We start from the raw sequence: 26,033 nt of genomic DNA, 5'->3' as shown, positions 1-26,033 counted from the left end.
TGATACCAATGAATCTGTAGATTGATTTTGGTAAGATGGCAATTTTTAAAATGTTGATCCTTCCAATCCATGAGCATGTCTTTCCATTTTCTGAGATCTTCCTCAATTTCCTTCTTTAGAGATTTGTAGTTCTTGTCATATAGATCCTTCACTTGCTCAGTTAGAGTCACACCAAATTATATCTTTTTTTTGTGACTATTATGAAGTGAATCTTTTCCCTAATTTCTTTCTCCACAAGTTTATCCTTTGAGTAGACAAAGGTTTCTGATTTGTTTGAGTTAATTTTATATCCAGCCACTTTGATGAACTTGTTTATCAGCTGTAGAAGTTCTCTGGTAGAAATTTGGAGTCACTTAAGTACACTATTATGTCATCTGCAAATAGTGATGTTTTTACTTCTTCCTTTCCATTTTGTATCCCCTTGATCTCCTTTTGCTGTCTAATTGCTCCAGCCAGGACTTCCAGTACTATGTTAAATAGGTAGGAGGAGAATGGGTAGTCTTGTCTAGTTCCTGATTTTAGTGGTATTGCTTCAAGTTTCCAACTGTTAAGTTTGATGTTGGGTGTTGGTTTGCTGTATGTTGCTTTTATTATGTTTAGCTATGGGCCTTGGATTCCTGTTCTTTCCAAGACTTTTAACATGAAGGAGTGTTGAATTTGGTCAAATGCTTTCTCAGCATCTAGTGAGAAGGCCATGTGGTTTTTGTCTTTGAGATTGTTTAAATGGTGAATTACATTGATGGATTTAAGTATATTACACCATCCCTGCATCCCAGGGATAAAGCTTACTTGGTCATGATGAATGATCATTTTGGTGTGTTTTTGGATTCAGTTTCCAATAATTTTATTGAGTATTTTTGCATCAATGTTCGTAAGTGAGATTTGTCTGAAGTTTTCTTTCCTTGTAGGGTCTTTGTGTGGTTAAGGAACACGCACAACCATGTTCATAGTAGCCTTATTTATAATAGGCAGAAGCTGGAAACAATGCAGATGTTCTTCAACAGAGGAACGGATACAGAAATTGTGATACATTTACACAATGAAGTACTGGTCAGCTATTAAAAACAATGACATCATGAAATTCCTAGGCAAATGAATGGAACTTGAAGCTATTATCCTGACTGAGCTAATCCAGTCACAAAAGAATTCTCATGGTATGTACTCACTTATAAGTGGATATTAGTCCAAAATGGTCAGAATACCCAAGAAAACATCCACAGAACTTACGAAGCTCCAAGAAATTGAAGGCCAGAAAGTGAATGCCTCAATCTTTCTTAAAAGAAAGAACAAAATGTTCATGGGAGGAAGTAAAGGAATAAATGCAGGAGCATGGATTGAATAAAAGGTCATCTAGATACTGCCTCCCCTGAGGAATATGTGTCCTATAAACCCAAGCACTATAGCTGATGCCAAGAAGTGATTATGGACAAGATCCTGATATGGATGCCTCCTTAGAGGCTCTGCCATATCCATAGTGATACAGAGGAGGATGTTTCCAGCTAATCTTCTGACTGAACATGAGGACCCCAATGAAAGAACTAGAGAAAAGACTGAAGGAGCCCAAAGGGTCTGCAACCTCATGGGGAAAACTAGATTATCAACTTACCAAACCCACCACAGCTCCCAGGAACTCAAACACCAACCAATGAGTTTGCATGGACAGACCCATGGCCTGAGGTACATTTTCAGCAGAGGATAGTATTTCCTAACATCAGTGGGAAAAGAGGACTTTGGTCCAATGGGGGCCCCTTTTCCTACGCCAATGTGCTGTTATGAGATTAGTTGGTTGGAAAAGAGAGCACCTTTGTGGAGGCAATGAGATAGGGAGGGGGGATGGGATTGTGGGAGATGGATAACATCTGAAATTTAAATGCAGAGAATATCCAATAAAAATTGGGGAAAAATTCATCCGCACCACATTTTTTCTCTCCTCCTCTATCTCCTCTAATTTCTCTCCCAGATCTAAGCCATGTCTTAAGCTCCCATGATTTTCTGGGATAGAGAAACTCAAGTGCTTTCAGTTTCTTCATTAGTCAATTAAGAAAGATAAATATAATCCTCTGTGCAAATTTATTTTTATGAGGCTGCAAATGAACATAATGTCAACCACAGTAACAGAAATCCTCTTTATTTAAAACATTCTTTTTCAGAAGCTGTCCATTGCTCTGTTTTTCTCCACAGCAAAAACTCTTGGAAGGTCACTGCTTTCTTCTTAAAACGGATGGTCATATTTTAATCTTAGACTATTACATGTGTTATTTTATTAAACCTGGTCCTCAAAGATCTCAACTTACAAAATCTTGCAAAATATTTATTATTTCTTACCATACCTGTGTGCTGGTCATAAGTGTCCAGTTTGTCTGCATTCCTCTCTGAATTCCAGAGTGTCTTATTGTGATAGATTTTCCCTTTCCTAGTGCATACTTCTCTTTCCCTTTATGCTCATTACTCTTTATTTTATGATCAGAACACAGATAACTCTTGACTTTGGCTTACTCTTTTTGGGTGACTTTTGTTGTTGTTTCTTGGTGATTGTTATACTTTCATTTTTTTGTGCTATAATACTCTGATAAAAACAATTTAAAGTCGTGAAGTGTTAATTTCAGCTTACAACTCCAGTTGTAACATCAGCATAAAGGATGGGAAATCAAGGCAGGAAATAGAACACCTATTCTTGACACATCTACAATCAATAGTAAAGAAAAATAAACAATCTTCTGTGCTTACACTTAGGATTTTTCTTTTATTTGTTTATTCTTAGAAAATGTGCAGCTTACAATAGTTATTTCTTCCTTAAATAAAAACCATTATAATCCCCTATAGATAGGCCCACTGCCCAACTTCATATAATGATTCATTATTAAGCCTCTATGTCCAGTGTTCTTGTTTGTGCCAAGCTAATAATTGCATGTAATCAGCACAATAACTTCCTTTGGTCTGATGTGAATTTCCATTATAACTTCTAGAACTACAAATCTGGAAGTGTCCATTTCTATTCTAGGTCTTTTGGGGGAATGTATAAAACATCAGTTCTTCTTTCTATAGTTCCAAAGCTCTTCCTCATGCTGACACAAACAATAACATATTGTTCTAGTTGTACATCTAAAAAAAGCAAGTTTCTGAATGAAATATCCAGTGGAAATTCAGTGTTAACATGGATTCAATTACTACTTACATCTGGCTCTTAATACAAGTCAATATACCTGTTTTCTTTGATGAAAACAGACATCTCTGCCTATCATTCGATTTCATTTTTGTACCCCAAAAATGTTAAACAAACAGAAATTCATTAGATTAATTAAATAACTAATTCATTAACTTCTCCAATGCTTATTTTAAGTAAATGTAATATAAACCATTCAGTACCACCAAAGGTGTTTGCAAAATTGTACCTGGCTCTTCTGTTGCTCAGATTCTTCCTCCACCCATGAATTTCTGACTCTATTAACTAGAAAAAAAGCTGATGGTTTATTGTCTGTAACATTCAAAGATCACCTAGTTCTTTTTATTTACTGATGGGCATATCTTAGAATAGTGACTGGGATATATCAGTAACTATTTGTGAATCTAAAAATTAATGAGCGAGTCCTTGATTTTTTTTTTTATTAAACCCAATTTCACAGTGAATCCTGGATTTAGGAGGGAATAGCCATTTGCCTAATAAGAACGTGATAAACCTCATGAAAGATAATGAGTTCCAAAATAATTGGTAAACTTCCTAATATAATTGATACAATCATCTAAAGGGAAGTATAATTTTTGTGTATTAATGAGTCCCAAGTAGCTGTAGTGACTAGTGTGTGCTACATTCAACATTATTATCCTCACAGTTGCCTGGATAGTTCAAGAAATAAATCAGAAATCTTGAGCTAACAAAAAGCATTTATTTACTTTATCTACTTTGTGTATATGTACAGATACATTCAGACATTTTTTCTCAATATTATAACTTACATATTTATCAGATGCTAAGATAAAAGGCTAAAATAAAGGAACTGTGCTCTTCTAAACATAAGCATGACAGAGCAGGGCCATTGCTTGTGGTCCATGAGTACACACTAAACACGTATTTACAGAAAGGAAAGAGCACTTGTCACAGTCTATTTCTTGATTCCATATTTGCTGCTTTGCAGTGTTGTGTGTTTCCTCACCTACATTTGCCCGTTCCACTTCTTTCCACTCTTCCATGTAACAGAATCTACGGGATATGCTTGTCTTTGTCTTTAGCCTGGCATAAAAACCATACATTCCTTTGCAATAAAAAAGCATTCCCACATTTTGTAATTCTAAACAACACAAAGATAGTAGAATAATGTGCAAGGGGATGTATGTCCGGCTCACAAAGCTGTTTACTTGGTTGCAAACAGGACAAGCAGGGAAGACAGCAGGGTGACTGCAGTAGCCCTAAGCTGCTGGAGTTGCTGCATGGTGACAAGTGAGTCTGAGCGTCGTGTTACAGAGAAGGATATCTTTTTAGGCCTATTCTTTGCATCTCCATGCCTCATTTATGACACAATACTAACATTAAATTCCTTTTGTTTTTTTAATGAAGACACCTCTTGCTTAATTGCTTATACATGCTACACTATCCAAACCACCCACTTTCTCTGACCCACTTCAGAAGACATCTACAGTGAGATTTTAACATCATCAGGGCAGAAATTCTAATAAATGCTATTATGTGTTTTTGACATGTTTAATCATGGAACTGAATATTCTAAAATGGACAGAATTACTGCTAGAAAACATTAAGCCTACAGAGAAAAGAAGAGGGATAGAGGGATTTTGGAGGGGAAAAGAGGAAAGGAGATAAGATTTGTAAGGTAAGTATAGAAACTTTTTATTTTTAAAAAGAAAATGAAAATATTAAGCCCATATGGAAATACATGTATATCTATCTATAAAATGGGTTTACATTCTTACACAAAATAGATGTTTAAGTCATAAATAAACAGAATAATCTAGCTGCAACAGAAATTTTGAGTAATTTACTCAGTTACTTCCAGGAAGTGTTTAATTATAAGAATGTAGTAGCCAAATCTAAATCATGAGCTTCTACCAACAAACTAATGATGACTGCACAGACATGTGTGCGGTATAAAAAGTGAGGATCAAGTTATATTTCAGTTGTAGTAACTATGTAATTGTAATTACAGTAACTTTGGTAATAAGTGCACATATAAATAGGACAAATGTGACAATATGTGGTGTTGGTCTCCACTATTATTTATTGGATATTTTATTTATTTACATTTCAAATGTCATCTGCATTTTGGGTTTTCCCTTAAGAAACTGCCTATACCATCCACCCTCCTCCTGCTTCTATGAGGGTGCTCCCCACCACCCTTCACCTCCCACATCGGCACCCGGGAATTCCCCTACACTAGGCCTTTGAACCTACAGGACCAAGGGCCTCTCCTCCAATTGATGCCAGATAAGACCATACTCTGCTACATCTGTGGCTGGAGCTATGGGTCCATCCATGTGTACTGTTAGATTGGTGGTTTAGACCTTAGGAACTCTGGGGGGTTTGGTTGCTTGATATTGCTGTTCATCCTATGGGATTACAAACTCCTTCTCCTCCTCCAGTTTCCCCACTATTAAAGGTGTAGTCTCCCATGTTTGAAAAGATCTCCTGAGATTGGTGCAAAATGAAGGACTCCCTATTCTTAAGAGGCTTCTACTTCTATGCCTGATCTGGTGGGCCCAACTTCCACATCTTCTAATTAAGGAATATCATATAGTCCTTAGCCAAATTACAAGCAGTACTTCCTCTCCCTAAGTAAGACCTTGTTCAGCATACACCAGGGGTTCCTGGATTTTCTTTCCATGCAAATGAGCCATTCCCAGGATATAAAGCTCCAACCAATGATTTACATTCACCCTGATTACCCCTTACCACTCAACAAGGTTGATGTAGTATTTCCTCATGTAAATAGGGCACACACACTTTTTCACTGAGTATCATCCAGCATAGCTGTTTTGTTGAACATCAGCTGTGACATTGAAATCCTCAGAGAAGACTTTCTCCTCCAGGCACTCACTGGACTTATGTCCTGCCAACCCACCCATTCTGGACTCTGCTCCCTGTTTACCTAGGTGGAATAGTGAAGCACAGAACAACAAGGGGGCACTTACCACATGCACACAATTGCACTATAAGTAATGTGAGTTGTCGCTTTATAAAAACTTTGTAGCTAATTGAAGGACCATCAACAATAGCTAAGGCTTGCCCTATTTCTTTGATCTATTTTAAAGAATGAAATAGAATGTCTACCTTTTTCATGGTTTTAGGAACTGAGATTTTTACTTCAGAGTATAAAGCATTAAGTTTAAGGTTTGGTAAGCATATTATGATTATGCAGAGAGAAATGAAAGCGAATTTTGTCCAGGAAAACTCTCACTGACAACCATCAATCAGAATATAAAGCTAATGTTGATATTAGTAGGATGAGATGAAGAACAAATTAGTCTGTGATTCAGACTATCTTAGCAATAATTAATAAGGCTTTAATAAGATATGTGGCTGTAAAATCAGCAAATCACAACATGGATTCCCTGGAAACCACAGTCTTGTTAGGAACAAGCTCATAATGGAAGCCAGCTGGTGCCTGTTTCATCCTGCTGTACCAAATTGCTAGCTTGTGCTAAAGTCAGTGGTGAATGACATATCTCAGGTGGAGAAACACATATTCTCTCTCCCCAGGTTTTACCTTTCCTTCTTTACTCTTTGTTAAGAGTACTTTTTTCTCCTTTCTCAACACAAGCAGATTCCACAGCACTTAAATGATAACAGACTTTTCTCAGAGTGATGACTTCTACCTTCAGTTAAGATAAAAAAAGAACAGGCAAAACTCTACTATTCTCTGGATTCTCTTTTTGTTGTTTGTTTGTTTTGCATTCTCCTCAGTTATTTAAGAAGGTAAGACATCCAGGATTTGTTCAAATGTACCAAATAGATTTTCTGGCCATTCTTGGACATTCAAAACCAAGTATAAACATATCACCTCAAAACCACTATAGAAAAAGAGTCTCTGACTATTCCCTGAAGTAATGAAGTAAATCAGATCCCCAACAGGAGATCTAAGCCAGTTTTTCATTGCCTTGCTATAGCTGGGAAAAGTAGAAACCTGGTTGACTCTGATGTATGGGTTAAGGACACAGAATGAATCCAGGTATATTCAGATGTATCTACATTGCTATTCCTCTAAACATTTCACAATGCCAGTCTCTCTTATTCTAACAAGGTTCATTCTTGAAGCAATAATAGCAAAGTATTTTATAAAATACTATGTGAAAAATACTTAGCTCAGTGCCCAGTGTACATCAGTCCCTTGACAAATGGTAATACTGTATATTGGTCAATGCTAGTCCAATTGGGTACTTTAGGAACTTGTATGTGTTTGTCTGTGTGTGTGTGTGTGTGTGAGAGAGAGACAGAGAGAGAGAGAGAGAGAGAGAGAGAGAGAGAGAGAGAAAGAGAGAGAGAGAGGCATTAGTAGATCCTAAGGCCGTCCTTATACTACACATGACTGATATTAACATGGATATCCAGTAAACAAAGGACACAAGGACCAGTGAGATTATAACTTGCCCTAGTGAATAGCATTAACAATGGGATCATCTCAGTTGATCTCAGTTGTAATTCATCCTGCTTCTAATTACACATCCCCACTTCTGACTCTTCAGCTAAGTATTTCCCAGTAATGTTCATACTGCAGGCTTTGTTCCATCTCATCATTGATGGTTCCACTGCAGAGTTAATAACAAACTGCACCAGCTGCTAATGATAATTCACAAGCAACACCACCTGTTGATTTACATTCTCAGATCCTGCCTGAAATTCAAATATACATGACTTGTAAGCAATTTTGATGTCATTGCTACAGAAAAAATCTTAAGACCTTCTAAATTATGTTGTGAGGTAATCTGAAAACCATTAAGAGAAACAGGGGGTTGAAATCTTATCTCATTCTATACATAAACCTGGCATTCCTTTGTACTAGAAGTGTATCTAAATTGTCCAATCATGAAAATTTATAAATATACTTCCAAAACAAGCTTATTTCATTCAGTAATGGAAATTATGTGAAACTAGGCAGAAAGGATAACTCTAATTAAAAATCCCTTAAATTCACAGAGATTTGAAAGACAGGGAAGAAATAATGAGGACAAGAGAAAACTGTTAAAAATATGTTTACAATGAAGAAAAATTCAACATATGTTAACAAATTTCTACATTTCAAATCTTTATAAAATATGCTAAACATGAGCAACACAATTCCAGATACTTTGTTAGAGATCTAGAACATGTCAACATAACAACCATTAAAATTCATGAATCCCAATAACAATTACAGATAGGATAAATTATATTTCCTACATATCAAACATATAGAAATGAAAGTTGTAAAATTTAAAACAGAATTAGAAACTTCACTCATAATTTAGAACATAGTATAGATTAGAGAGATTTAACAATAAGTGTGAACATTGGGTATATATAAGAATCCAATATATATATACTAAATCTAGAAAATCTGAAAAAAAAAACTATACAGAATATTTATGGAAAGATCTCATCTGAGACCAAAGAAGAACTGAAAAATCATGACTAAATGCAAGAAAAAATGTTTCCCTTAGAGGACTTCAAATATTAACAATATGTTAAAATGCAATGAAAAGGGAGGGCCCGTGCATGCAGAAAAGGCATATAGGCCATCTGCCACCAGGAACAGCAGAGATCCAGGGATGTAGGCCTGGTGAAACTGCACTGCAAGTAGCTGGGGCACAGAGAGGTCTGGGCCAAGCATACGGAAAGCACGCCAACTGGATTGGTTCAGGTGAGCAGGAATTCTGCAATAGGAACCCGTTTTGCACCCAGCAGGCACTTGCATGCAGAACAGGAGCTTAGGCCATCTGCCACCAGGAACATCTGAGACCCAGGGACACAGGACAAGTACACAGGACACACGGGAACCAATCACTGACAACAAGACCACTTATAATCACCCACAACAAGATGGCAAGAGGAAAGCAAAAGAACGTAGCCCAGGGAAACCAAGACAACCTGGCAACACCAGAACCCAGCTCTCCCATCACAGCAAACAGCAGAATGCCAAACACTCCAGAAAAAGAAGTCTCAGACCCGAAATCATACCTCAAGATGGTGATAGAAATCCTTAAACAAGAATGGGAGGAAATGCATAAAGAAATAGAATCTTTTAAAGAGGAAAAAAGAAAATCACACAAAGAACTCAAAGAAATTGAGAAAAACAGAATCAAAGACTTGAAGGAATTAAAGAAGTAATTGAAGAAAAAATTGAAAATTGAAATGGAAACAATAAAGAAAACACTAAAAGATACAACCCTGGAGGTAGAAAATCTAAAAAAAGAAATCAGGAGTAACAGATGCAAACATTTCCAAAAGATTACAAGAGATGGAAGAGAAAATCTCAGGGCCAAAGACAACATTGAAAATGGAGATAACCTGCCACCCGGAACAGCAGCTCTTAATGGCTGAGCAACTGGTGAGAGGGAAACCTAGGCTGCTAGGGAGCAGAGGGATCTCTGTGGAGTGCACACGAAAAGTGCACCCCTTGCCTTGACCTGCCCTGTCCTGCCCGATCCAGTGAACAGGAACAGATCTTAGGAACTTCTGTTCCCACCCGGAGGCTACTTCAGGACGCAGAGCGGAGCCTGGCCCATCTGCAACCCAGAATGGCGGCTCCTAGAGTCTGAGCAACTGGTGGGTGGGAGAACTGAGCTGCCGGGGAGCAGAGAGATTTCTGCGGAGTGCACACGGAAAGTGCACCCCCTGCGTTACCCTGCCCTGCCCTGTCAGATCCAGCAACCAGGAATAGAACTTTGGAACTTCTGTTCCCACCCGACAACTCTGAGGCATAGAACATGGCTCGACCAATCTGTCCCCTGGACCAGTGGAGAACCAAAGACACAGACCAGATACAAGGGAAAGGCAAGAACATATCACTGACAACAAAATGGCAAGAGGAAAGCGAAAGAGTATATCCCAAGGAAACCAAGACAACCTGGCAACACCAAAACCCAGCTCTCCCATAACAGCAAACATGGGAATTCCAAACACTCCAGAAAAAGAAGACACAGACCTGAAATCATACCTCAAGGTGCTGATAGAGATACTTAAACAAGAACGGGAGGAAAAGCAAAAAGATTCAGAAGCTTTTAAAGAGGAAACAAGAAAAACACTCAAAGAACTCAAAGAACTAGAGGAAAACAGAATCAAAGAGATGAAGGAATGGAAGAAGAAATTTAAAATGGAAATTGACATATAAAGAAAACACAAAAAGAGATAACCCTAGAGGTAGAACACCTAAAAAAGAAATCAGGAATCACAGAAGCAAGTATTTCCAATAGATTACAAGAGATGGAAGAGAGAAACTCGGGGGCAGAAGACAACATTGTAAGCATAGACAAAACAGCCAGAGAAGATGCAAAAAACAAAAAGCTCCTAACCAAAAATGTCCAGGAAATCCAGGACACAATGAGAAGACCAAACCTAAGGATAATAGGAATAGAAGAGGGAGAAGAGTATCAACTAAGAGGCACAGGAAATATCTTCAACAAAATCATAGAAGAAAACTTCCCTAACCTCAAGAAAGAGATGACCACGAGCATAAAAGAAGCCTTCAGAACTCCAAATAGGTTGGACCAGAAAAGAAATACCTCCCGACACATAATAGTTAAAACATCAAGTGCCCAAAGCAAAGAAAGAATACTAAAAGCAGTAAGAGAAAAAGGTCAGGTAACATATAAAGGCAGGCCAATCAGACTCACACCCGATTTCTCAACAGAGACTATGAAACCTAGAAGAGCCTGGACAGACATCATGCACACCCTAAGAGAACACAAGTGCCAGCCCAAGCTGCTATACCCAGCAAAACTATCAATCACCATCGATGGAGAGATGAAGATATTTCAAGACAAATCAAAATTTACACAATAGCTGACCACAAACCCAGCACTACAACGAATTTTAGGTGGAAAACCCAATACAATGAGGGAAAATACAGCCTAGTAAAAACAAGAAAACACCTAAACAAGAAAACTAAAAGAAGAAAAAGACACAGACACAACTCAACCCACAAAAGCAATAACGGCAGGAAACAGAAACAACTATTCCTTGATATCTATTAACATAAATGGACTCAACTCCCTAATAAAGAGACATTGACTATCAGAATGGATACATAAACAAAATCCAGACTTTTTGCTGCATACAGGAAACTCATCTCAGAGACAAAGACAGACACTATCTTAGAGTTAAAGGGTGGAAAAAAACTTCCAAGAAAATAGCTCCAAGAAGCAAGCTGGAATGCCTATTCTAATATCGAATAAAGTAAATTTCCAACCAAAAGTTATCAAAAAAGTTAAGGAAGGACACTTTTTACTCATTACTGGGGAAATCTGTCAGGAGAAACTCTCAATCCTTAACATATATGCTCCAAGTAAAAAAGCACCCAAATTCATAAAAGAAATCCCACTAAAGCTCAAAAAATACATCTCACCCCACACAATAATAGTGGGAGACTTTAGTACCCCACTCTCACCAGTGCACAGATCATGGAAACAGAAACTGAACAAGGGCACTGCAAAACTAGCAGAGACTTTGAACCAACTAAAATTAATAGATATATTCAGAACATATTATACTAAAGTAAAAGAATACACCTTCTTCTCACCACCCCATGGCACCTTCTCGAAAATTGACCACATAATTGGACACAGAGCGAGCCTCAATCGATATAAGAAGATTGAAATACTCCCATGCATCCTCTAAGATCACCATGGTCTATGGCTGGTCTTTAACAAAAACAAAGGCAACAAAAAGCCCACATACACATGGAAACTAAACAACACTCTGTTAAACAATAGCAGGATCAAAGAAGAAATAAAAAAAGGAATTAAGGATTTTCTAGAATTCAACGGAAATGAAAACACAACATACCCAAACCTATGGGATGCAATGAAGGCAGTACTGAGAGGAAAACTCATAGCCCTAAGTGCTTCCAAAAAGAAACTGGAAAGAGCTTACAGCACAGCTAACAGCCCTAGAACAGAAAGAAGCAGATATAAAGAGTAGATGGCAAGAAATAATCAAAATTAGGGCAGAAATAGATCAAATAGAATCAAAAAGAACCATTGAAAAAAATCAACAAAACCAATAGTTGGTTCTTTGAGAAAATCAACAAGATTGATAAACAACTAGCAAGACTAATTAGAGGGCAAAGAGAGAGTAAACAAATTAACAACTTCAGAAAGGAAAGTGGGGACATAACAACTGAAACTGAGGAAACTCAAGAAATCAAAAGATCCTACTACAAAAACTTATACTCCACAAAATTAGAAAATCTGGAGGAAATGGATGAATTCCTAGACAGATACAAGATCCCAAACTTAAACCAGGACCAAGTAAACCATCTAAATAACCCTATAACACCTAATGAAATAGAAGAAGTCATCAAAAGTTTCCCAACCAAAAAAAGCCCAGGTCCAGACGGGTTCAGTACAGAATTCTATCAGACATTTATTGGGGATATAACACCAATACTCTACAAACTATTCCATAAGATAGAATCAGATGGAATACTACCTAACTCATTTTTTGGGGCTACAATAACCCTCATTCCTAAACTACACAAAGACCCTAAAAGGAAAGAGAACTACAGACCAATCTCACTTATGAACATTGATGCAAAAATACTCAACAAAATCCTTGCAAAATGAATCCAAGAACACATTGAAACGATCATTCATCATGACCAAGTTGGCTTCATCCCTGGGATGCAGGCATGGTTTAATATAAGGAATTCCATCAATGTAATCCACCATATAAACAAACTTAAAGACCAAAATCACATGGTCATCTCACTAGATGCTGAGAAAGCATTCGACAAAATCCAACACCCCTTCATGTTAAAAGTCATGGAAAGAACAGGAATCCAAGGTACATACCTAAATATAATAAAAGCAATATACAGCAAACCAACAGCCAACATCAAACTTAATGGCGAGAAACTTGAAGCAATCCCACTAAAATCAGGGACTCGACAAGGTTGCCCACTCTCCCCCTACCTATTCAACATAGTACTTGAAGTCCTGGCTGGAGCAATTAGACAGCAAAAGGAGATCAAAGGGATACAAATCGGAAAGGAAGAGATAAAAACATCACTCTTTGCCGATGTCATGATAGTGTACTTGAGTGACCCCAAAAATTCCACCAGAGAACTCCTACAGCTTATAAACAAGTTCAGCAAAGTGGCTGGATACAAAATTAACTCGAACAAATCAGTAGCCTTCCTATACTCAAAGGACAAACATGTGGAGAAAGAAATTAGGGAAAAGGTACCCTTCACAATCATCACAAAAACTATAAAATACCTTGGTGTGACTCTAACTAAGCAAGTGAAGGACCTGTATGACAAGAACTTCAAATCTCTAAAGAAGGAAATTCAGGAGGATCTCAGAAAATGGAAAGATCTCCTATGCTCATGGATTGGAAAAATCAACATCTTAAAAATTGCCATCCTACCAAAAGCAATCTACAGATTCAATGCAATCCCCATCAAAATTCCAACCCAGTTCTTCATGGAATTGGAAAGATCAATGTGCAATTTCATATGGAATAACAAAAGACCTAGAATAGCTAAATCCATCCTCAACAACAAAAAAACATCTGCGGGAATCACTATCCCTGACCTCAAGCTATATTACAAGGCAATTGTGCTGAAAACTGCATGTTACTGGTACAGAAATAGGCATGTGGATCAATGGAATAGAATAGAAGATCCAGAAATGAGCCCTCATGTATATGGTCACCTCATTTTTGACAAAGGAGCTGTAACATTCAATGGAGAATAGACAGCCTATTCAACAAATGGTGCTGGTCCAACTGGCACTCAGAATGCAAAAGTATGAAAATAGACCCTTTCTTATCTCCTTGTACAAAGCTCAAGTGTACGTGGATCAAAGATCTCCACATTAAACCAGATACACTGAAACTATTAGATGAGAAAGTAGGGAAAACCTTAGAACACATAGGCACAGGAGAAAATTTCCTGAACAAAACACCAATGGCTCAAGCTCTAAGGTCAAAGATGAACAAATGGGACTCAATGAGATTGCAAAGTTTCTGTAAGGCTAAGGACATCGTCAAGAAAACAAAACGGCAACCAACAGAATGGGGAAAGATTTTTACCAACACCACATCAGATAGAGGCCTAATATCCAAGGTATACAAGGAACTCAAAAAGCTAGACACCAGAGAATCAAATAACCCTATTAAAAAAATGGGGTACAGAGCTAAACAAAACATTCTCAGTTGAGGAACACCAAATGGCCGAGAAACATCTGAGGAAGTGCTCGACATCCTTAGCCATCAGGGAAATGCAAATCAAAACAACCCTGAGATTCCACCTCACACCAGTCAGAATGGCCAAGATCCAAAAATCAGATGACAGCAGATGCTGGCCAGGCTGCGGAGAAAGAGGAACACTTCTCCACTGTTGGTGGGGTTGCAAACTAATACAACCACTCTGGAAATTAGTCTGGCGATACCTCAGAAAATTGGATATAGTACTACCTAAGACCCAGCTATTTCACTTTTGGGCATATACCCCAGAGACACTTTAATACACAACAAAGATATATGCACCACAATGTTCATAGTGGCTCTATTTATAATAGCCAGAAGCTGTAAAGAACCCATATGTCCTTCAGAAGATGAATGTATACAAAAATTGTGGTAGATCTACACAATGGAATACTACTCAGCCACCAGAAACAATGACTTAAGCAAATTCTTAAGATAATGGCTGCATCTAGAGAATATCATCCTGAGTGAGATAACCCAGTCACAAAAGAACAGACATAATATGCAGTCACTGATATTGAGATGCTAACCCCAGAGTCTTGCACTCCCCCAGAAACAACTCACAGACTGTATGAAGTCCAAGAAATAAAGAAAACAAATATATATATATATATATATATATATATATTTACAAAACAAGAAGACTTTGACTATTTCCATGTTGCGTTTTGTTTTGCATGTACTTTACGCTCATTGTAACTATTAGGTTTTCAATGCATACTGTCAAGCCCTTGAAAAAATCAAGTACTGACTAAAAAATATATTCACAGAGTTTTATGTAAAAATTATTTTAATATCTGAAATAACAATACTGACAAAAATGTATAATTTTAAGCAAAAAAATGTTTAAAATCTGTACATTTATCTTTGTTTTGTAAAATAAAGTCATTTAAAAAAAAAGAAAAGAAAATAGAGATAAAACAGTCAGAGAAGATGCAAAAGCCAAAAAGCTCCTAACCCAAAATATCCAGGAGATCCAGGACACAATGAGAAGACCAAACCTAAGGATAATAGGAATAGATGAGAGCAATGAATATCAACTAAGAGGCACAGTAAATATCTTCAACAAAATTGTAGAAGAAAACATTCCTAACCTTAAGAATGGGATGACCACAAGCATGAAAGAAGCCTAAGAACTTCAAATAGAGTTGACCAGAAAAGAAATTTTTTCTGACACATAATAGTCAAAAGGCCAAGTGCCCAAAGCACTTAGAAAAAATGGCCATGCAACTTACATATAAAGGCAGACCAATCAGAATCACACCTGACTTCTCAACAGAGACTATGAAAGCTAGAAGATCCTAGACAGACATCATGCAGACCCAAAGAGACCACAAGTGTCAGCCCAAGCTGCTATACCCAGCTAAACTCTCAATCACCATAGATGGAGAGACCAATATATTCCAGGACAAAACTAAATTTATACAATATCTGAATACAAACCCAGCACTACAACAAATTATAGGTGAAAAACCCAATACAAGGAGGGAAACTATATTCTAGTAAAAACATGAAAATACCTAAACAAGAAAAGCAAAAGAAGAAAGACACACAGACACAATTCTACCTCTAAAAGCAAAAATAGCATGAAACAGCAACCATTATTCCTTAATATATGTTAATACAAATAGACTCAATTCCCCAATAAAAAAGATATGGTATCAGACTGGATACATAAACAAAACTCAGCATTTTGCTGCATACAGGAAACTCATCTCAGGGCAAAAACAGACACTATCTCAGAGTAAAAGGTTGGGGAAAAAATTCCAGGCAAATGGCCCCAAAATGCAAGCTGGAGTGGCCATTCTAATATCGAATTAAGTAGATTTTCAAAGAAGGAAGGACACATTTTACTCATTACAGGGAAAATTTGTATAGAGGAACTCTCGATCCTTAACATATATGCTCCAAATACAAGAGCACACATATTCAGAAAAGAAACACCACTAAAGCTCAAAAATTACATTGCACTCCACACAATAATAGTGGGTGACCTCAAAACTCCACTCTCATCAATGGACAGATTATAGAAAACAGAAACTGAACAAGAACACAGTGAAACTAGCAGAAGTTATGAGCCATTTGGAATTAATAAACATCTACAGAACATATCATCCTAAAACAAAAGAATACAACTTAATCTCAGCACCTCATGTCACCTTCTCCAAAATTGACCATATAATCGGTCACAAAAAAAGCCTCAATAGATATAGGAAGATTGAAATACTCCCATGCATCCTTTCAGATCACCATAAAATAAGGCTGGTTTTTAATAACAACAAAGAAAAAAAAAGCCAATATACACATGGAAACTAAACAATGCTTCATTAAACAAAAGAAGGGTCAAAGAAGAAAGAAAGAAAGAAATTAAGGATTTTCTAGAATTTATTAAAAATGAAAACACAACATATCCAAACCTATGGAATGCAATGAAAGGAGTACTGAGAGGAAAACTCATAGCTCTGAGTGCTTCCAAAAAGAACCTGGAGAGTGCATACATCAGCAACTTGATAGCACAGTTGAAAGCTCTAGAACAAAAGGAAACAGATACACCAAAGAGGAGTACACAGCAAGAAATAATCAAACTCAGAAAAGAAATTTCTCAGACTGTATGAAGTCCAAGAAATAAAGAAAACAAATCTATACATATATTCACAAAACAAGAAGACTTTGACTATTTCCACGTTGCGTTTTGTTCTGCATGTACTGTACGCTTATTGCAACTAGTACGTTTTCAATGCATACTGTCAAGCCCTTGAAAAAAATCAAGTACCGACTAAAAAACATATTCACATGGTTTTATGTAAAATTTATTTTAATGTCTGAAAAAACAGTACTGACAAAAATGTATAATTTTAAGCAAAAAATGTTTAAAATCTTTACATCTATCTTTGTTTTGAAAAATAAAATCGTTTAAAAAAAAAAAAAAAAGAAATTGACCAAATAAAAATAAAAAGAAACATTCAAATAATCAACAAAACCAAGAGCTGATACTTTGCGAAAATTACCAAGATTGATAAACCCTTAGCCAGACTAACTAGAGGGCAAAGAGAGAGTATCCAAATTAATAAAATGAGAAACAAAAGTAGAGATATAACAATTGAAAATGAGGAAATTCAAGAAATCATAAGATCTACTACAAAAGCCTATACTCAACAAAGCTGGAAATTCTGGAGGAAATGGATGAATTCCCAGAGAGATACCAGATACTAAAGTTAAACCAGGACCAGTTAATCCAGCCAAATAATCCTATAACACCTAAAGAAATAAAATCAGTCATCAACAGCCTCTCAACCAAAAAAAGTCCAGGTCCAGATGGGTTCAGTACAGGATTCGATTAAACATTTATTGACAACCTAATACCATTACTCTCCAAACTATTCTACAAAATAGAGTCAAATTGAACACCACCTAACTCATTTTTTGAAGCCACAATAACCCTTGTTTCTAATCCACACAAAGACCTTACGAGGAAAGAGAACTTCAGACCAATCTCCCTTATGAACATTGATGCAAAAATACTCAACAAAATCATTGAAAACTGAATCCCATAACACATCAAAACTATCATTCACCATAATCAAGCAGGCTTCATCTCTGAGATGCAGGGATGTTTTAATATACAGAAATTCATTAACAAATTCCACCATATAAACAAACTCAAAGAAAAAAACCATATGGTCATTTCATGAGATGCTGAAAAAGCATTTGAAAAAATTCAACACCCCCTCATGTTAAAAGTCTTGGAAAGAACAGGAATCTAAGTCCCATACCTAAACATAATAAAAGAAATATACAGCAAACCAATAGCCAACATCAAACGTAAAGGTGAGAAACTTGAAGCAATCCCACTAAAATCAGAGACTCAATAAGGCTGCCCACTCTACCTCTACCTATTCAGCATAGTACTGAATGTCCTGGCCTGAGCAATTAGACAGCAAAAGGAAATCAAAGGGTACAAATTGGAAAGGAAGAAGTAAAAATATCAGTTTGCATATGACAGGATAGTGTACATAAGTGACCCCAAAAATTCAACCAGAGAATGTGTACAGCTGATAAATAAGTTCAGCAAAGTGGCTGGATAAAAATTAACTCAGACATATCAGTAGCCTTCAACTATTCAAAAGACAAACGTGGAGAAATAAATTAGTGAAAAGGTACCCTTCACAATAGTCACAAACAATATGAAATACTTTGGTATGACTCTATCTGAGCAAATGAAGGATCTATACGTCAAGAACTTCAAATCTCTAAAGAAGGAAACCGAGGAAGGTCTTAGAAAATGGAAAGATCTCCCATGCTCATGGATTGGAAGGATGAACATTGTAAAAATAACCATCTTACCAAAAGCAATCTACAAATTCAATGCAATCCCCATCAAAATTACAACTCAATCCTTCATAGAGATGGAAATAGCAATGTGCAGTTACATCTGGAATAACAAAAGACAGAGAATAGTAAAATCCATCCTCAACAACAAGAAAACATCAGCAGGAATCACTTTCCTTGACCTCAAGCTATATTACAAGGCAATTGTGCTAAAAAAAACTGCATGGTACTGGTACAGAGATAGGCACATGGATCAATGGAATAGAATAGAAGATCCAGAAATAAGCCCTTATATATATGGTCACTTCATTTTTGACAGAGGAGCTGTAAACATTCAATGGAAATATGACAGCCTCTTTAACAAATGGTGTTGGTTCAACTGGCACTCAGTATGCAGAAGAATGAAAATAGACTCTTATCTCCTTGTACAAAGCTCAAGTGCAAGTGGATCAAATATCGCCACATTAACGCAGGTACACTAAAATTATTAGAAGAGTATGTAGGGATAACCTTAGGACACAGAGGCACAGGAAAAAATTTTCTGAACAGAACACCAATGGCTCATTCTCTAAGGTTTGTAAGTGTCTGTAAGGCTAAGGACACTGTCAAGAAAACAAAATGGCAGCCAACAGAGTGGGAAAAGATTTTTAGCAACCCCACATCCGATAGAGGCTTAATAACCAAGGTATACAAAGAACTCAAAAAGTTAGACACCAGAGAACCAAACAACCCCATTAAAAAATGGGGTACAGAGCTAAACAAAAAGTTCTTAACTGAGCAATATTGAATGGCTGATAAGCATTTAAGGAAGTGCTTGATATTATTAGCCATCAGGGAAATGCAAATCAAAACAACCCTGAGATTCCACCTCACACCAAGCAGAATGGCTAAGATCAAAAATTCAGATTACAGCAGATGCTGGCGAGGATGTAGAGAAAGAGGAAGACTCCTCCACTGTTGGTGGGGTTGTACACTGATACAACCACTCTGGAAATCAGTCTGGCGATTCCTCAGAAAAGTGGACATAGTACTACCAGAAGACCCAGTTATTCCACTTCTGGGCATATACCCCTGAGAAGCTCCAACATACAACAAAGAAACATCCATCACAATGTTCATAGAAGCCCTATTTATAATAACCAGAAGTGGATAGAACCCAGATGTCCTTCAGTAGATGAATGGATACAAAAATTCTGGTATATTTACACAATGGAGTACTACTCAGCTATCAGAAACAATGACTTTATAAAATTTTTAAGAAAATGGATGCATCTAGAGAATATCATCCTGTGTGAGGTAACCCAGTCACAAAAGAACAGACATAATATGCAGTCACTGATAATTGGATACTAACCCCAGAAAGCTCTGAACACCCAGAAACAACTCACAGACTATATGTTGTTCAAGAAAACACAAACACCACAAAAAAAAGAAAGAAAATGAAAAACTATTATGCTTGATCTTTACACACCAAGAAAGCTTTGACTATTTCCAGGTTACATCTTGTTTTACATGTACTTTATGCTTAGTGTAACTAGTAAGATTTTAATGTATACTATCAAACCCTTAAAAAAAATCAAGTACTGACAAAAATTTAGTTGTATATTTTATGTAAAAATGCTTAAAATCTGTACATTTATCTTTTTTTAAATAAAGTTGTTCAATTTACAAAAAATGCTGCAATAAATAAATAAATATATACTTAATACAAGTTACAGTGAAAGAAACAAACTAAAATGAAATGCACTCTGTGGGTACTGTACAAATTTTGAGCAAACTAAATTATGTTACTTGGTAGTTTGTTAATAATTGATATAACTAAATATGTAACAAAAAAACTTTCAGATCAGGATTGTAAAAAATGCTTAATAGTATCATTGAAATTGTAAAGCTGAGTACGCAGCCACACATCTGTAAGTGAGAAGACATTTATGAGTGAAAAGAAGAGGCAGGTCCTGAGTTCACTGGTCTCAAGAGTGAAACCCAGGACAGCTAAACCTACAGTGTGTCAAACTGTCTCCAAAATAAATAATATTACATACATAAATACAAATTTTAAAAATGGGAAAAATCTGGAGTTGAGAATAACATCATTTGCTTTGTGTTTGTTGTTTTCGTTGAAATGAATTCATTTTAGTTTCATCAACATTTCCTAAAGTTCTATCGTCCCAATTGGAGGTAGCATATGGATGTGAACAGACATATGTTTCAATATTTTGATAAGAAGGCAGGTAACTGTGAGTGTGAGGAGAGGCCCAATGTGTCTAGAAAAAAACATGCCACAACTCATTTCCTTTGGTATAGTATAATTTACTCAACTCTCCTGACTTCTATGCTCAGGACTTAGTGACTTGGAAACAGAAAATGGACAAGCAGACAACAACTATTTGAACTAAAAAGCACTCTGTATGCAGATTTAGCAGATATTCTGTGGGGTCTTAATGGAAGTGAGTGTCCTCGTGAGCCGCAAGCTTTCTCTCAGTACCTCCTGATGAGAACAGCCAGGAGAGCACCAAGAAGACTGGAAAATTATTGTGCTGAGCAGAAGGCAGCAGGGTAAAGAAAGATCAGAAGGTTAACGGTATAATTGTAGCTTCGAAAATTGAGAGTGGTTCAATTGTGTCACCTTCTTAACAAAAACTACTTTAGAGAGATCCATAGAGCATTGTTCACGTTACTAAGTTTTGTTAGAATGAATCGGGTTATCCAGGACAGGCGTTTTATAGTTTATAGGATACAGACCATGTTATGAAGAAATATGATATAAATAACTAGACTTTGGCGCAGACATGACAACATATACAGAGAAAGAGAAAACTACAAGAAAGTGACTTTGTTCAGAAAACAGAATCTATCTAAACTCTTAAAGAATCAGCATTGGACATATGAAGCAGCACCACACTCTGCAGGTGGATGTGGAAGAAAGAGAATGGCACAGTCATCCCTGCCTATACAGTGAGTCGGAAGACAGACTGTGGTATGACAGCATAGCTGTCACAAAAGCAATGAAAATAACGAAAACCATGAACAGTAACAATGAGGTACAGAAGAGGGACTGTGCATTACGCAGCTCATCAGAAGTTGTACAGACTTGTGATTTTCATATGTGTACATACTTTTATGTTTTTAAAAGCACATTGTAACTGTATTTAACTATGACACAGAGAAGCCAGAATATAATAGAAAAAAGAATCTATAAGAAAAAGTTATAAATTCTAAAACTAGCTTGGGACACATGATTGGGAGGTAAAGAAGGAAGGATTAGAAGTTCTTGTTCATCTTCATCAACACAGGAGATTCAGGCTATAGGATAACCCCCAACCCCCCTCCCCACAGATACAGAGAGAGGAGAGAGTGAAATAGAGAGACAAAGTAGGGGCAGAGGGAGGAGAGAAGATAGATACTTGAAAGAAGAGGAAAGAGGAAAAGAGATATGAGTGTATTCGAACTCTGATATACTGAAGGCAAAGCTTTGTAGGTCTTAGACCCAAGACATTATAAATTCAAATAACTTTCTGAATGGAAAACAATCACTTCCTGCTCATTTTCATTTGGGATCAGCTAGCACTCTGATGGTATGATTTCCTCATGTGGTTTTAAAGATTATGTCAGTGCACATAGGAGTTTGTTCCCTATTGATGAGTAGAAATCACAATAGTGGTTTCTTTCTTGAAGCACAAATAACTTATTAGAGTATCAAGAAAATTATAATGTTTCAGGTTATACCTCAAATCTGCAAATCACTTTGTCAAATCCAGATATAAAACAGATTAAAATACATTTATGATAAACAGCCACGTTCCAGATAAATAGAGGAAAGGTGTTTGGAGTATTGTAGGACACAAAAGAAGTGACATGAAAACTCTTTCTCATTGTTCTAAAACCTACCTAGAGAACGTGTTTTGATATCACTCTTTCCATTCATAAAAGATGTGGATAATGTGGCTTGAGGATTGACTGCTTCCAACTAGCTAGAAAATGCATCCGTGATGTTCTATCATCACAGACCTTGTTAGTGTCCTTCTACTGTATGACAGGAGGTGGTGTGGCTTTGCTCATGTGCTTTGAACTGTAACTATCATTTGGGGACTCATCAATATTGTCTTTAATCTCTGTGTTGTGATAAGACTGAACATTCATCATATAATGTAATATTTTTCCTTTTTTATATTTGCTCCATAGAAACAAAACAGTAATATACAAAGTACTTGTTATAAATGGAACTCAGAAAACAACAAGCTGTTCCTGTGGGACACAGTCCATTGTTTCCAGTGTGGTTTGATGTGAACACCAGTTCTTTCAACTACCCAGAAGGCGGTGCTTTCAACCAGAGATCAACAATCCAGGCTCTGCTACTCTTTGTGGGCCTCTTAGTAGTAACTGTCTTCCAACACACATTTGAAACACAGTCAGTGCTTTGTCATGGAGAATCATAAGCTGCATCAGAAGCACAAAATATCAGGCTAAGCATGATAATGGAAACGATAAAAATCCTGCAGTTAGTGCAGCGAGAATGTGACACAGTCTATGTTTCTGTATTTGTACATTTTTCAAGAAATGCATAGTTAACAGTTATAAACCTATGCCTTGTGAATTGAAAATTTATCCCTGAATGAAGGACATTCAGAACCAGGAATGAAATGGTAAATATTCACCAAGTTCCCTCCCCAGCAGGATTATACAAATAGTAGCAGCTTGCAGCTACAGGTTGAAAGTGGGATGGGGGTGGGGTGCTAATGGCCATGGGCAGCTCCAGGAGCCCCAGGAATGCATCTTCAGTGAGATATTCCATCCTAGGATGATTGAAGATTTCATTGTATTACACACAATCCTCTAAAGACCCTTAGTAAATATAGAGATTAAGTAAGCTATATCATAATAAAATTATTTTCATGACCTCCTCTCTGTGCCCTATCTGGAGTTTACTTCTCTTTGTCTATATTAACTCAAGAAGACCCCTATAGCGGCAGACATGATAGGTTCATTCTTATCATAAATTTTCTAAGATCTTTTTACTTAATATAAAAGCATGTAAAAATTTTTTTTACAGACGCAGATGTTCAACATTATAACATCAGAAAATTAGTTTAGATGCCAACCATCTTAATGTTATGGCTTAAATAAGAGTGTTTTATGGCCTCAAATATTTAAACATTTTCCCAGTTGGTGGCTCTATTTGATTTTTTGGGGGTGTTTAGTTAAAAATATAATAATAATAATAATAATAATAATAATAATAATAGTAATAATAATAATGATGATGATGATGATGATGATGATGATGATGATGATGATGATGATGATGATGATACATGACCTAGCCTTGCTGCAGGGAGCACGTGAATATGAGTAGGCCTTGCGTGTGTGCCTGTGATCTCACCCCATGTCCAGTTCTCTCTTTCTGTTTTGTGCTCAGGTTAGGTTTAGGAGGTGGGTGAATACTCATCTTCCTGTTTCGGCTCTCATGCCTCTTGCTTGCTGCCATGATTTCCTCACATGAGAGATCACATATCTGGAAACACAAATCCAAATAAACTTTTTCTTGCATAAGTTTCCAAAATGATGGTGCTTTATCACAGAAACAAAAAAGTACCTTACTTGGTACTTAGTGTATACTTTCATTCTATCCATAAGTTATACTCTTGGGAGAAAAAGATTCATCTTTTTAGGCAGCCCCATGTCCATTTTTAGTACTTACCATCCACTCAAAAAATCAGAAGTGTTTCAGAAACAGGAAGAAGAACCAGGATATGTTTGATCCATGTTTAAAGAACGACAGTGCAGAGCAGAGCTTCCCTATGCTGATGAACTTGATGAGGAAGAAATGAGGACCGTAGCATCAGTCTCTTTCTGCCATCAACATTTCTATCTATAAGACCAGTTGTGAAAGTGAGTCCATTTTCTCCCAGGTTGTCCCATAGAACCTTGACACCTGTCCCTAAATAGAGCCATAGCCACAAATTGCAAAATTATCTATGTGACTTTGCTCCACATCCCTGTGTTAGAGTTGGCATTGAAGATATCTCAGCTCCCTCTCATCTGATAGTGGATTCTGAAAGCCTAATTCTAGAAAACTCCCCTTGTTCCTAGAGCAAGTGAGCTATTAGTAGATATCCAGGGGGATTGGAACAGCAAGGATAGGCTTGGTTTTCTCTCTCAGTCTATCAGCAATAATTAGATCACACTCTATCTAATTATATTTCTACACACCTGCCCATCCTCAAATCTGCACATAAAATTGTATACTTTGCTATATGTCTTTTGGTTTTTATTCATGAAGGATTCTTTCTCAAGCAACATAAAATATTAATTAAAATTTTGGCATGCTGTTTTTATTGTTAGCATATAATTTTGTGGCAAGAACATTAGCTAAAAACTTAATAATTAATAAAAAGCATTTGGAACCTTTTGCCCTACATTAGCTTTGAATTATATTGTACTGTGAAATACAATATCTAGTTTAGATAAAAAATAGAAATAAGAGAATGAGATGCTTACATTTATTATTGATCTCTAGGTTATTACTTACCTAATGTCTGTACTCTCTCATCTGTAACAATGTAATCTCACAGAGATTATGTACGACCACACTAAAATGAAAACAACTGACCATTCACTAAAAGGAAGCATCACCTGCAGTAGTTTAAATTATTTTTCTTGCAAATATAAAATGTTGCATAGTCTCTCAGCATAAAAAATCATGAGCAGTTTAGCAGGAAAAAATTCTGAACCTTGAATCATCAGTTTAATCCAGAAATATGTGTAAAGAGACATTAATTAAATCATTTGAACCTGAGGCTGAAACATGTTTCATTTTTTATTTCCAATAAAAACTATGCTCAATCATATTACCATAGAGATCCTATCAGGGATAGTGCAGTAAGTTAAAATTTAACATTATAATTCTGAAATAAGATATCAAAATAGAGATGTCCCATAGTTGAATGTAATTTCCTATTATTAAATTCTCAGGTAAAATTAAAAATGAAAGTAGTATCTCCTCATAAATTAAATTGCCATGACGTTAAATTGCTTCTAAAGTCAAAGTATCTTCATGGTGAGAGTCGATTAAAAATCATTTACCCTTTGGTGTGCTTTACACTCTCTCCCAAATACTCCAGTGAGTTAGTGTAGTCGGGTTTTATTCAATATCTGTCCTTCTACTGATTTCTTGTGAGGTGTATATTTGATTGTAAGGTCCTGGAATTATTGTTTTAGTAAAAAATTTCTAAGGAATTTCTAAAAACTTTGTCCTCTAGATTCAAATTTCTTCAATGCAACTATTTCCAATAAA

This window comes from Micromys minutus, assembly GCF_963924665.1.
Source record: "Micromys minutus genome assembly, chromosome: 16".
Lineage (NCBI taxonomy): Eukaryota > Metazoa > Chordata > Mammalia > Rodentia > Muridae > Micromys > Micromys minutus.
The sequence above is the reverse complement of the archived record's forward strand: the minus strand, read 5'-3'. Positions refer to the sequence as shown.